This window comes from Nomascus leucogenys, chromosome 25 (genome assembly GCF_006542625.1).
Source record: "Nomascus leucogenys isolate Asia chromosome 25, Asia_NLE_v1, whole genome shotgun sequence".
NCBI classification, from domain to species: domain Eukaryota; kingdom Metazoa; phylum Chordata; class Mammalia; order Primates; family Hylobatidae; genus Nomascus; species Nomascus leucogenys.
This window is the reverse complement of record NC_044405.1, coordinates 4045448-4055674: the sequence shown is the minus strand read 5'-3', so window position 1 is coordinate 4055674 and position 10227 is coordinate 4045448. Positions and strand designations below refer to the sequence as shown.

At 38.2% G+C, this 10227-nt stretch overlaps 1 pseudogene; it reads left to right on the top strand.

Moving 5' to 3' along the window:
- The first annotated feature begins 1938 nt into the window (after nt 1-1938).
- Nucleotides 1939-2231, top strand: LOC115833165 (annotated as a pseudogene).
- Nucleotides 2232-10227: the final 7996 nt, after the last annotated feature.

The window sequence follows — 10227 nt, the reverse complement described above, 5'->3', positions numbered from 1 at the left end:
CTGCCAAAAGCAGTTTACAAATTCAACACAATCCCCATCAAAATACCACCATCATTCTTCACAGAATTAGAAAAAAAACAATTCTAAAATTCATATGGAACCAAAAAAGGCCCTCATAGCCAAAGCAACACTAGGCAAAAAGAACAAATCTGGAGGCATCACACTACCTGATTTCAAACTATACTGTAAGCCCATAGTCACCAAAACAGCATGGTACTGGTATAAAAATAGGCACATAGACCAATGGAACAGAATAGAGAACCCAGAAATAAACTCAAACACAGCCAACTGACCTTCCACAAAGCAAACAAAAACATAAAGTGGGGAAAGGACACCCTTTTCAACAAATGGTGCTGGGATAATTGGCTAGCCATGTGTAGGAGAATGAAACTGGATCCTCAACTCAAGATGGATTAAGGACTTAAATCTAAAACATGAAACTATAAAAATTCTACAAGATAATATTGGAAAACCCTTCTAGACATTGGCTTAGGCAAGGATTTCATGACCAAGAACCCAAAAGTAAAAGCAATAAAAACAAAGATAAATAGTTGGAACTTAATTAAACTAAAGAGCTTTTGCACAGCAAAAGGAACAGTCAGCAGAGTACATAGACAACCCACAGAGTGGGAGAAGATCTTCACAATCTATACATCTGACAAAGGACTAATACGCAGAATCTACAAGAAACTCAAACAAATCAGTAAGAAAAAAACAAACAGTCCCATCAAAAAGTAGGCTAAGGACATGAATAGGCAATTCTCAAAAGAAGATATACAGGCCAGGTGTGGTGGCTCACGCCTGTAATCCCAGCACTTTGAGAGGCCAAGGCGGGCAGATCATGAGGTCAGGAGATCGAGACCATCCTGGCTAACACGGTAAAACCCCGTCTCTACTAAAAATACAAAAACTTAGCCGGGCGTGGTGGCAGGTGCCTGTAGTCTCAAGTACTCGGGAGGCTGAGGCAAGAGAATGGTGTGAACCCAGGAGGCGGAGCTTGTAGTGAGCCCAGAGCGCGCCACTGCACTCCAGCCTGGGTGACAGAGCAAGACTCCATCTCAAAAAAATAAATAAATAAAAATAAAAATAAATTAAAAAAAGAAGAAGATATACAAATGGCCAACAAATATATGAAAAAATGCTCAATATCACTAATGATCAGGGAAATGCAAATCAAAACCACAATGGGATACCACCTTACTCCAGCAAGAATGGCCATTAAAAAAAAAAAAAACAGTAGATGTTGGCATGGATGTGGTGAACAGAGAACTTCTACACTGCAAGTGGGAATGTAAAGTATAGCACAGCCACTATGGAAAATAGTGTGGAGATTCCTTAAAGAACTAAAAGTAGAACTACCATTTGATCCAGCAATCCCACTACTGGATATCTACCCTGAGGAAAAGAAGTCATTATACAAAAAAGATACTTGCAATGCATATTTATAGCAGCACAATTTGCAATTGCAAAATCGTGGAACCAACCCAAATGCCTATCAATCAACGAGCAGATAAAGTAACTTTGATATATTTATACAGTGGAATACTACTCAGCCATAAAAAGGAATGAATTAATGGCATTTGCAGAGACCTGGATGAGATTGAGTATTATTATTCTAAGTGAAGTAACTCGGGAATGGAAAACCAAACATCATATGTTCTCACTGATATGTGGGAGCTAAGTTATGATGATGCAAAGGCATAAGAATGACACGATGGAATTTGGGGACTCAGGGGGAAAGAGTGGGAAGGGGATGAGGGATAAAAGACCACGAATTGGGTGCAATGTATACTACTCAAGTAATGAGTGCATCAAAATCTCACTAAAGAACTTACTCATATAACCAAACACCACCTGTACCCCAATAACTTATGGAAAAACTAAAAAGAAAGCAAGAAATTGCATCTACTGCTCTTTGGTCCTAGCCACAGAAGCGAGATGACAAAGGGAATGTCATAGTTTGGAAAGCCCCACAATAAGATGCACATATTGTGTCCCTGCTGTGGGCCTAAGGCCTACCACCTTCAGAAGTGACATGTGGCAAATGTGGCTATTCTGCCAAGTCCAAGAGGAAGTATAACTCGAGTGTCAAGTCTAAAAGACAAAATACCACTGGGACTGGTGAAGTGAGGCACCTAAAAATTGGGTACCGCAGATTCAGCCATAGATTCCAGGAAGGAACAACACCTAAACCCAAGAAGACAACTGTTGCAGCATCCAGTTCATCTTAAGAATTTCAATGATTAGTCATGCAATAAATGTTCTGGTTTTAAAAAATTTTTTTTTTTTTTTTTTTTTTTTTTTGAGACGGAGTCTCACTCTGTCGCCCAGGCTGGAGTGCAGTGGCGCAATCTCGGCTCACTGCAAGCTCCGCCTCCCGGGTTCACGCCATTCTCCTGCCTCAGCCTCTCCGAGTAGCTGGGACTACAGGCGCCTGCCACCACGCCCGGCTAATTTTTTTTTTTTTTTATTTTTAGTAGAGACGGGGTTTCACCGTGGTCTTGATCTCCTGACCTCGTGATCCGCCCGCCTCGGCCTCCCAAAGTGCTGGGATTACAAGCGTGAGCCACCGCGCCCGGCCTAAAAATTTTTTAAAAGAAGAAACTGCATCTACCTCATAACCTAGCAATGAAACAACTACAATCGGATACCTCAATCCCTCACCCTTGTTCAATGAGCTATCAAAGTTTTGGTTCAAAATGTTTGCATATTGTACTTCAATAAAAAGATTTTTTAAAAGATTCCATATCCCAACTCCAATGATGACAAATGAGACAAAGCCAAAATGAAAAACATTCTATTAGAAAGATAGAACTGTATTCTTTTAAAATGTCAGTGTCATAAAAGACAGAAATTAAAGGTAAAGACAAAGATTAAGGGAGACTAAAAAGATACAACCATTAAAATCAGTGCATGCTCCTAGACTGGGCTACTCTATAAGTGAGAAAAAAATGTTATGAAGGACAGGTTGGGGTCAATTCATAAACTGGAATACAGACAACGGATTGAATAGACGTGAGAAATTCTCTTTAGTTTGACAACCGTACTGCTGTTGTGTAAGGTGACTGTCGTTTTTAGACAGTGATCAGGTTCAGAAAAGTACGAAAAATATGTGTATATGTGAAGAAAGAACAAGAGATGAAGCCAATGGAACAAAATGTAGGTGAATGTGGGTGAAGAGCATACAGGTGTTCTTTGTGCTGTTCTCACAACTGTTATCTTGAAATTCTTCTAAATAAAAAGTTTTTTAAACATTTGTCCAAAATGGCTATGCTGTATTGTAATAAATTTATTCATGTGCTTTAAATTGATAGTGACATTGCTTTGGAAAATCAGTACGATTATGGTATTGAACATGAGAAGTTATCCAATAATATACGTTAAATGAATCAATGAGCAACCAACTTCAGATTCAGCTAATGCAATCAGAGTTATTTGTAGCTCACATCACATCACAGTCCAATATGAGGCACTGGGAGGAAGGGAAGGCTCTGTCTTATACCCACAGTTTAGGGGCCCAGGGTCCTTCCCACCAGAGGCTCCATTCTCTTTTGGCATCCCAGAGTCCTCTCTAATCAGCCAAGAGCTTAGAGAATTGCACATGAGAGGTTCGATATGTGTCAGTCTGAAAATGGTCCCATCATTTCTGCTTGCCATTTCCCAGAACTCTCACATGGCTACACCTATCTGCAAGGGAGCCTAGAAAGTGTGGTCTACCTGGGGGCTCAGGATAAAGAAGAGAATACAGGTGCTGGTGAGCACTAGCATCTTCGCCGCGATTAGTATCTTATTTCATAAAGATTTAGGGACACTTACAGACAGAAGGAATAACTCCTCCTGAGAAAAGCTAGCTCAGAAAATTATACATGCAAATCTTGAAGCCAAAGACCATGTCTCTCTCTCCCAGACTCTTTCTTCTCAAGGAAGACAAATAGCCAAGAGGATAAAGTAAAATGAAATTAGGAAGCGACTGAATATCAGAAACAGTTTTAAGAGAGCAGTCATAGAATTTCTTCTATATAGGGGTATCATGGCATTAACAATCGAAATACAGGGTCACTGCTGCCTGCAAAAGCTGGGCTGAAGCTCAAGGATGTGCACAAGTCTAGGAATGGGTTTGCTAGTGCTGCAGACTTGCTTCTCCTGTCTCCTACGCATTCCCCTCCCCACCCTTCTCCTCCATCAAGGAACGTCACCAAGTATGTTTCTTCTATAAAACCTCTTTGTTCCAGAACCAGTTAATTTTTTACAATTTGTCTCCTATTGCCTCTCTAGCTAATATGAAATGTTTTAGACTGTGACAATTCTTCTTTTTGTATTTTTATGTAATTAGAATAATTATTTAAGGCTAAGGAGTACCGTTAGTCTCTGTTTAGTATACCTTGCAGTTAGCTCAGTGATGGGCCCACAAAAAGGGATGAAAACATATTTGTTACTTGATTTGCTTCCATTTCTGAAGTTGGATAGGAAGCATGCCTCCTTCAAATTCATGGTCTTAGTTGGGAATCATAAATGTCTGAATTCTCCTCCAGCATACTCTCACAAAGATTAGTCATGCTTAGTAAGTGACAGAGCATAGTGTTTTGAATGAAGTTCTAAAGGCATTCTTTGTCATCCCATTCATCTCCCCATCACACCCCACCCCTGCCCCCATAAGCCCTGTTACAAAAATCTTGATGATCTCTAAAAAAAAAAATAGATATGTCTAGTATCCTAGACTGAAACAAGTATGGCAAAGGTAGCATTCTAGACAATGGGCTGATTTCCAGATTTGGATCCTCTGGGCCCAGATGAAGACTGCTATTTTCAAGTAGTGTCTTCCCAGTCCAGTCACCTACAACAACATGTGAAATACTCTTAAACTCAAGAACTTTGTGACAGTAAAAGTATTAATTTAGACCAAAAGGATCTGCACTGGAAAATGAAAATTACCTATAGATTGGTGCAAAAGTAATTGCGGTTTTTGCCATTGAAAGTCACGGCAAAAACCGCAATTACTTTTGCATCAACCTAATACATTTTACTGTATAGTTAATGAATCATAATTATATACAGAATACAAACAATAAATGGCATACATACAGATAAATTATCATATTAATTTACAGTATTCCTCAATAAGTCTTTGGTGAAAATCCTTAATCAAGGATGATTCAGAAAATCATCACTATTTCAGCTTAATCCAGACGCAGTTTCTCTGTCTCTATATTTATCCAATTGTGGCATCTCTTCTGTTGAAAGCTACACACTGCTCATGGCTTTACAGGTTTTACAGGTATGTACCAAAGGTCACTACCTTCTAGCAGAATTGTCATTCTTACTATCTGCTCATGAGCTTGTGCAATGTTCCATTTAATATCTACTCTTAATAGTTACTCTGGGCTGGGTGCAGTGGCTCACGCCTGTAATCCCAGCACTTTGGGAGGCCGAGGCCAGTGGGTCACTTGAGGCCAGGAGTTCGAGACCAGCCTGTCCAACATGGCGAAACCCCGTCCCTAATAAAAATGTAAAACTTAAGCAAGCCTTTAATTCCAGCTACTCAGGTGGCTGTCTCACTTGAACCCAGGAGACAGAGGTTGCAGTGAGCTGAGATCACACTGCTGCACTCCAGCCTGGGTGACAGAGCAAGACTCTATCTCAAAAAAAAAAAAAAAGTTATTCTGCTGAAGTGGTTGTCTTCACTGTTCTCCAATATATCTGCAAAATGTCATCCCCATTTGTCTCTAGTCTGAGCCCTCTGTGTCCCTTGGGGAGTATGCACTTTGAGTCCCCACTGTGTTGAGATGATGAAGAGGATTTTATTTTCCTCATATTTGAAGAGGAAGAAAACCCACCTAATGAGAGCAGAGCTGAAAATACATTTCCTCCCGGCAACAGGGATGCTGTGCTTACTACCCTGAAATAGCATCAACTTTTGACCTAGAAGTTGCAGCTCAGGAGTCTAACTCTATCATGCTGCTCAATATCAAGTGGGCAACATTAGCATGTGTGTTTTTTTTATATATTCCTATGGGCAATCCAGCAAAGTACTGGGGAAAAAATTACTTTCTGAAATGTATATAAAAATTAGATCAGTAGCAAATCTAGACTACCAGGTATTTTAGAGGAGAGTTGCATTTTGCAATTCAATGTTTCTACCTTCTCAGATTTCTCAGCTGAAACATCTCAAGAGAAAAGAAACATTATATATTTTTATAAATTGTGTTTATAATGTTCATGTAAAGACTGTGTTTGGTTTTAATAAATGTAAGAGTTTACAATAGTCTTTCATGTGAGAATACTCATGCCATCACACTCAGAAGTGACTAGAACGATGTCCATTCATGACAGTGCAGTTTTCTGCTTACTTATCTCTGGTTTATGGTTTGGCACATTTTCTAACTTTAATCCATTAATTCGGTTACTACACAAACCAATGAGGCTAAGGCTGTGGAGTGAAAATTGAGCATGAACCAGTCATAATTTCACTCTGTTTTATAACAACGCATTAAAACTTTTATCTTGATTAGTCTTCCTGCACATCCATTTCAAGGGTTATAGGTGAAATCAGACAAGATATTCATCACCACAATTTGAAAAACAACTCTAAATGCATGCCCTGACTTGGATCAAAAGCACTAATCACCGCAGGAAAGATGACATGCTTTAACTGGTTTACAAATCTTATGGTAGCATTGATAAATAGAACCTTTCTTCTGTCACTTACAATATTATGAATTTTCAGAAGATATACATGGGCTTTTGACGAAGGTAAATGAGTTTAACCTGTCATTTAAATAATACCTTTTATTATGAAAATCATGCTGTATTATGTGCTATAATTACAATTCCTCATTCAAATATAGTGACTCAGCATACCACCTAATCAAGATCAATACTGCGTTTCTCACTGCCTTTATTTCCACCTATATCAAACCCAACAAGTGCAACAGTACCTGCACTCAAGGATTTAGCAAATGTGTAGTCACTTTTTATGTCAGAGTAACTGACTTTAAGTTTTATGAATTATTTGATCAAGGAGCACTCTGCTTCTAAAAGTCTATTTTAAGTTTCTAACATACTCATGATGTACTACTATGTGCTATGGATATACAAAATTAATATCAAAGACATGATCCACTGGATTAGTCAGAGTTCTACAGAAAAACAGAACCAATAGGATGAAAGTTTCCCTCTCACTCTCTCTCTCTCTCAGAAATTGACTCATTTCATTATGGAGGCTATGTCCCAAGTTCTTCAGTCAGTAAGCTGGAGACCCAGGAGAGTCAATAGTGCTGGTTCCAGTCTGAAGGTTGGCAGGCTCAAGACCTGGGGAGAGCCAATGTTTCAGCTCAAAGCAGTCAGGCAGGCGGACTTCCCTCTTACTCAGCCTTTTGTTGTATTCAGGTTTTCAACTGATTGGTTGAGTCACACCTACATTAGAGAGGGCCATCTACTTGACTCACTTTACCAATCTGGTTAATCTCACCCAGAAACACCTGCAAAGACACACTCAGAATAATGTTTAGCTGAATGTCAGGGCACTTGTACCCCAGTCAAAGTGACACATAAAACTAACCATCATACCCATATATACATATTAAAAAATTTATTTAGGGAAGAAATGAGATAAACAACAAATAATAGTAAAAAATGACAAAATCATATAATTTAGTGCTAAATTATATGATAATGCCTATAATTCCTATTAACCTCAGAAAGGGTGTAATCAGAGAACTACTGACTAAAAATTGTATAATGAATATGTTTAATTTGTCTACAAGTGATTAAGTCCAAAGAATTACAGAAAAAATAATAATAAATAAATAATATTTTGTTTACTACCAAAAGATACAAAAGATAAAATGCCTAACATAACCTAAAAATGAAAAAAAAAAAAAACTCAAATACAGAGATGGGAGAGAAAAATAACAGACTGCCTCAGCATTTTTAAATCTGAATCTTGATAGCATTTTATACCTCCATGTGAAAAGAATGCTTTGGCTGAGAGAAAATGGCTTTTGATGCCACGTATTCTCTAAACACCTGCTGTTCGTGTTTCAGCAAATAATTCAACCTGCTGGGAATCCTTAGGTTATAATTTTTATATTCATAGCTCCTCAAAAATTTTTAGAGATTTTCATCAGAAGAGGAAAAGCAAATAATGCCAAGCTGAATAATCTGTGAGAGTAATGAGCATTATTCACTGCTTCAGTTTCTGCGCATTACCCATCAGATTCTATTCTTTCACAGATAGTGTTTTAATGGAAGAGGTACAAAGAAGAATGTCACATTCATTTACTTCCCCCAAGGATTAGGCAATGGTGTGTAAGCAATCCCATTGGCCAACCTTGACAGCAGTTTTTACTGTGAACTAATAATAGAAATTATTATGCAAAAGTCTGACAATATCTCCCTAATATTTCTTGAAGGCATCAATCCCAAACAGCCTCAAGGTTATCAAAGTGCCTACAGCTGAAAGCACATTATCTTTCTTTAATTTTTGCTTTTACAGTAATTCTAGATCAACACTCTGAGCTGATCAGACCACCAGTTTTCTAGAGGCTTAATAGCCCAACAGAGGCTAACTGAATGCCCTCTTTCCACAAATAAGAATGGCAAAATCTACTCCATTTTTGCTGATTCCCCTAAACTGTCTTAAGACAATAATTTTCTGGCTGGTCACTCCTTTGCAGGGATCAGATGAATTGAAGCTTTCCTGTCTCTTAAAATTTTCCTGTCATCCAGAGCAGCCTATCTCAACCAGGGTTCTGAGAGAAAATCAAACTCAATGCCATGAGGCAACTACTATAGGTATAATGAATTGACTGTGTCCCTGTGCATCTAAAATGATACCAGCTAAAGACGACCTATGGAAAATGGTCACACAATGATTTCGTTTTCTTTAGAGTTTAATCCTTTTAATAAAGCCAAATTGAGAAACACTGATAGAGTAAGGGGGTAAAACAGTATAATATATTTAAGATACACATCCTGGCCCAGTGACTTTCTTAAATGGTTTTCCTTCTGCATTTAACCAAAAATACCATGGTAATATCCATCACTTAAACAAAAATTACCAGATATGGCGAGAGACAGCACAAAGGGCCAAAAATCAAGGAAAAAAAAAACACAGATAAAATACATAAGATGAAAATGAAAGCAAGTATATTTAAATACAGTTTTATATATATATTTTTTTTAAGAGACAAGGTCTTGTTCTGTGGCACAGTAGCATAATCATTGCTCTCCACAGCCTCTAACTCTTGGGCTCAAGTGATCCTCCTGCCTCAGCCTCCCAAGTAGCTAAGACTACAGGTACATGCCACCACGCCCAGCTAGGTTTTAAATTTTTTGTAGAGACTGTGTCTCACTGTGTTACCCAGGCTAGTCTCAAACTCCTGGTCTCAAGCAATCCTCCTCCCTCAGCCTCCCAAAATGCTGGGATTACAGGTGTAAGCCATTGTGGCCAGCCCTAAAAATATCTTTTAAACTTCAAATAAGCTAATTATATACTTGTTTTTAATACATTAAATAACAAGATTCAGTGGCAAGTCTAATAATAACTAGTTCAATGTCAAAGTAGAAATGAATATAATTAATATTTTGAGATATCTGTAATGCAATATAAAAATATCTATAATTCTATAAGTGAAAAAGTAAGAGATACTGAAAATACTCTTCAAGTTAAGACTATATTCACAATTAAAAGAGATCTTAAATTTTAATTAGAGGTCAGTGAATAATAAATAGACCCGGAAAGTTGACCTGGTAGACCTGTCATCCCCTAGGACCTCAGGGCCCTTACTTCAGTGAATCCTCTCCCTCTGGCCAACTGATAAACTATAAAAAAGTTTATGGAGGACTGCAAAAGAAGTGTTAGAAGGCAGCCTTGGAAGTAGGGTGTGTCATTTCCACACATATTCCCTGGCCAGAACTTAGACATAGAGTCCCACCTATCTGCAAGGAAGCTCGAAATTGTTGTTTAGCTCTGAAGAGAAGAGGAAAAAGAAATATCTTATCTTTTCTGCAGGTACTGAGCACAAACAGCATGATTAGGGGCAACTGGGTCAATACAGCATAATCATATAGGGCCAAATATAGCAGAACCACAAAGTCTGTGGAGAGGCAGAAAAGGAGTAGGTTTGACAAACGAGAAAAACCCAACTCAACATTAAGGTGCTGGTGATAAAAAATATCAACCTTCCTCTTGCCAGCTGTGTGAATTTACACATGAAAGTAGGAATG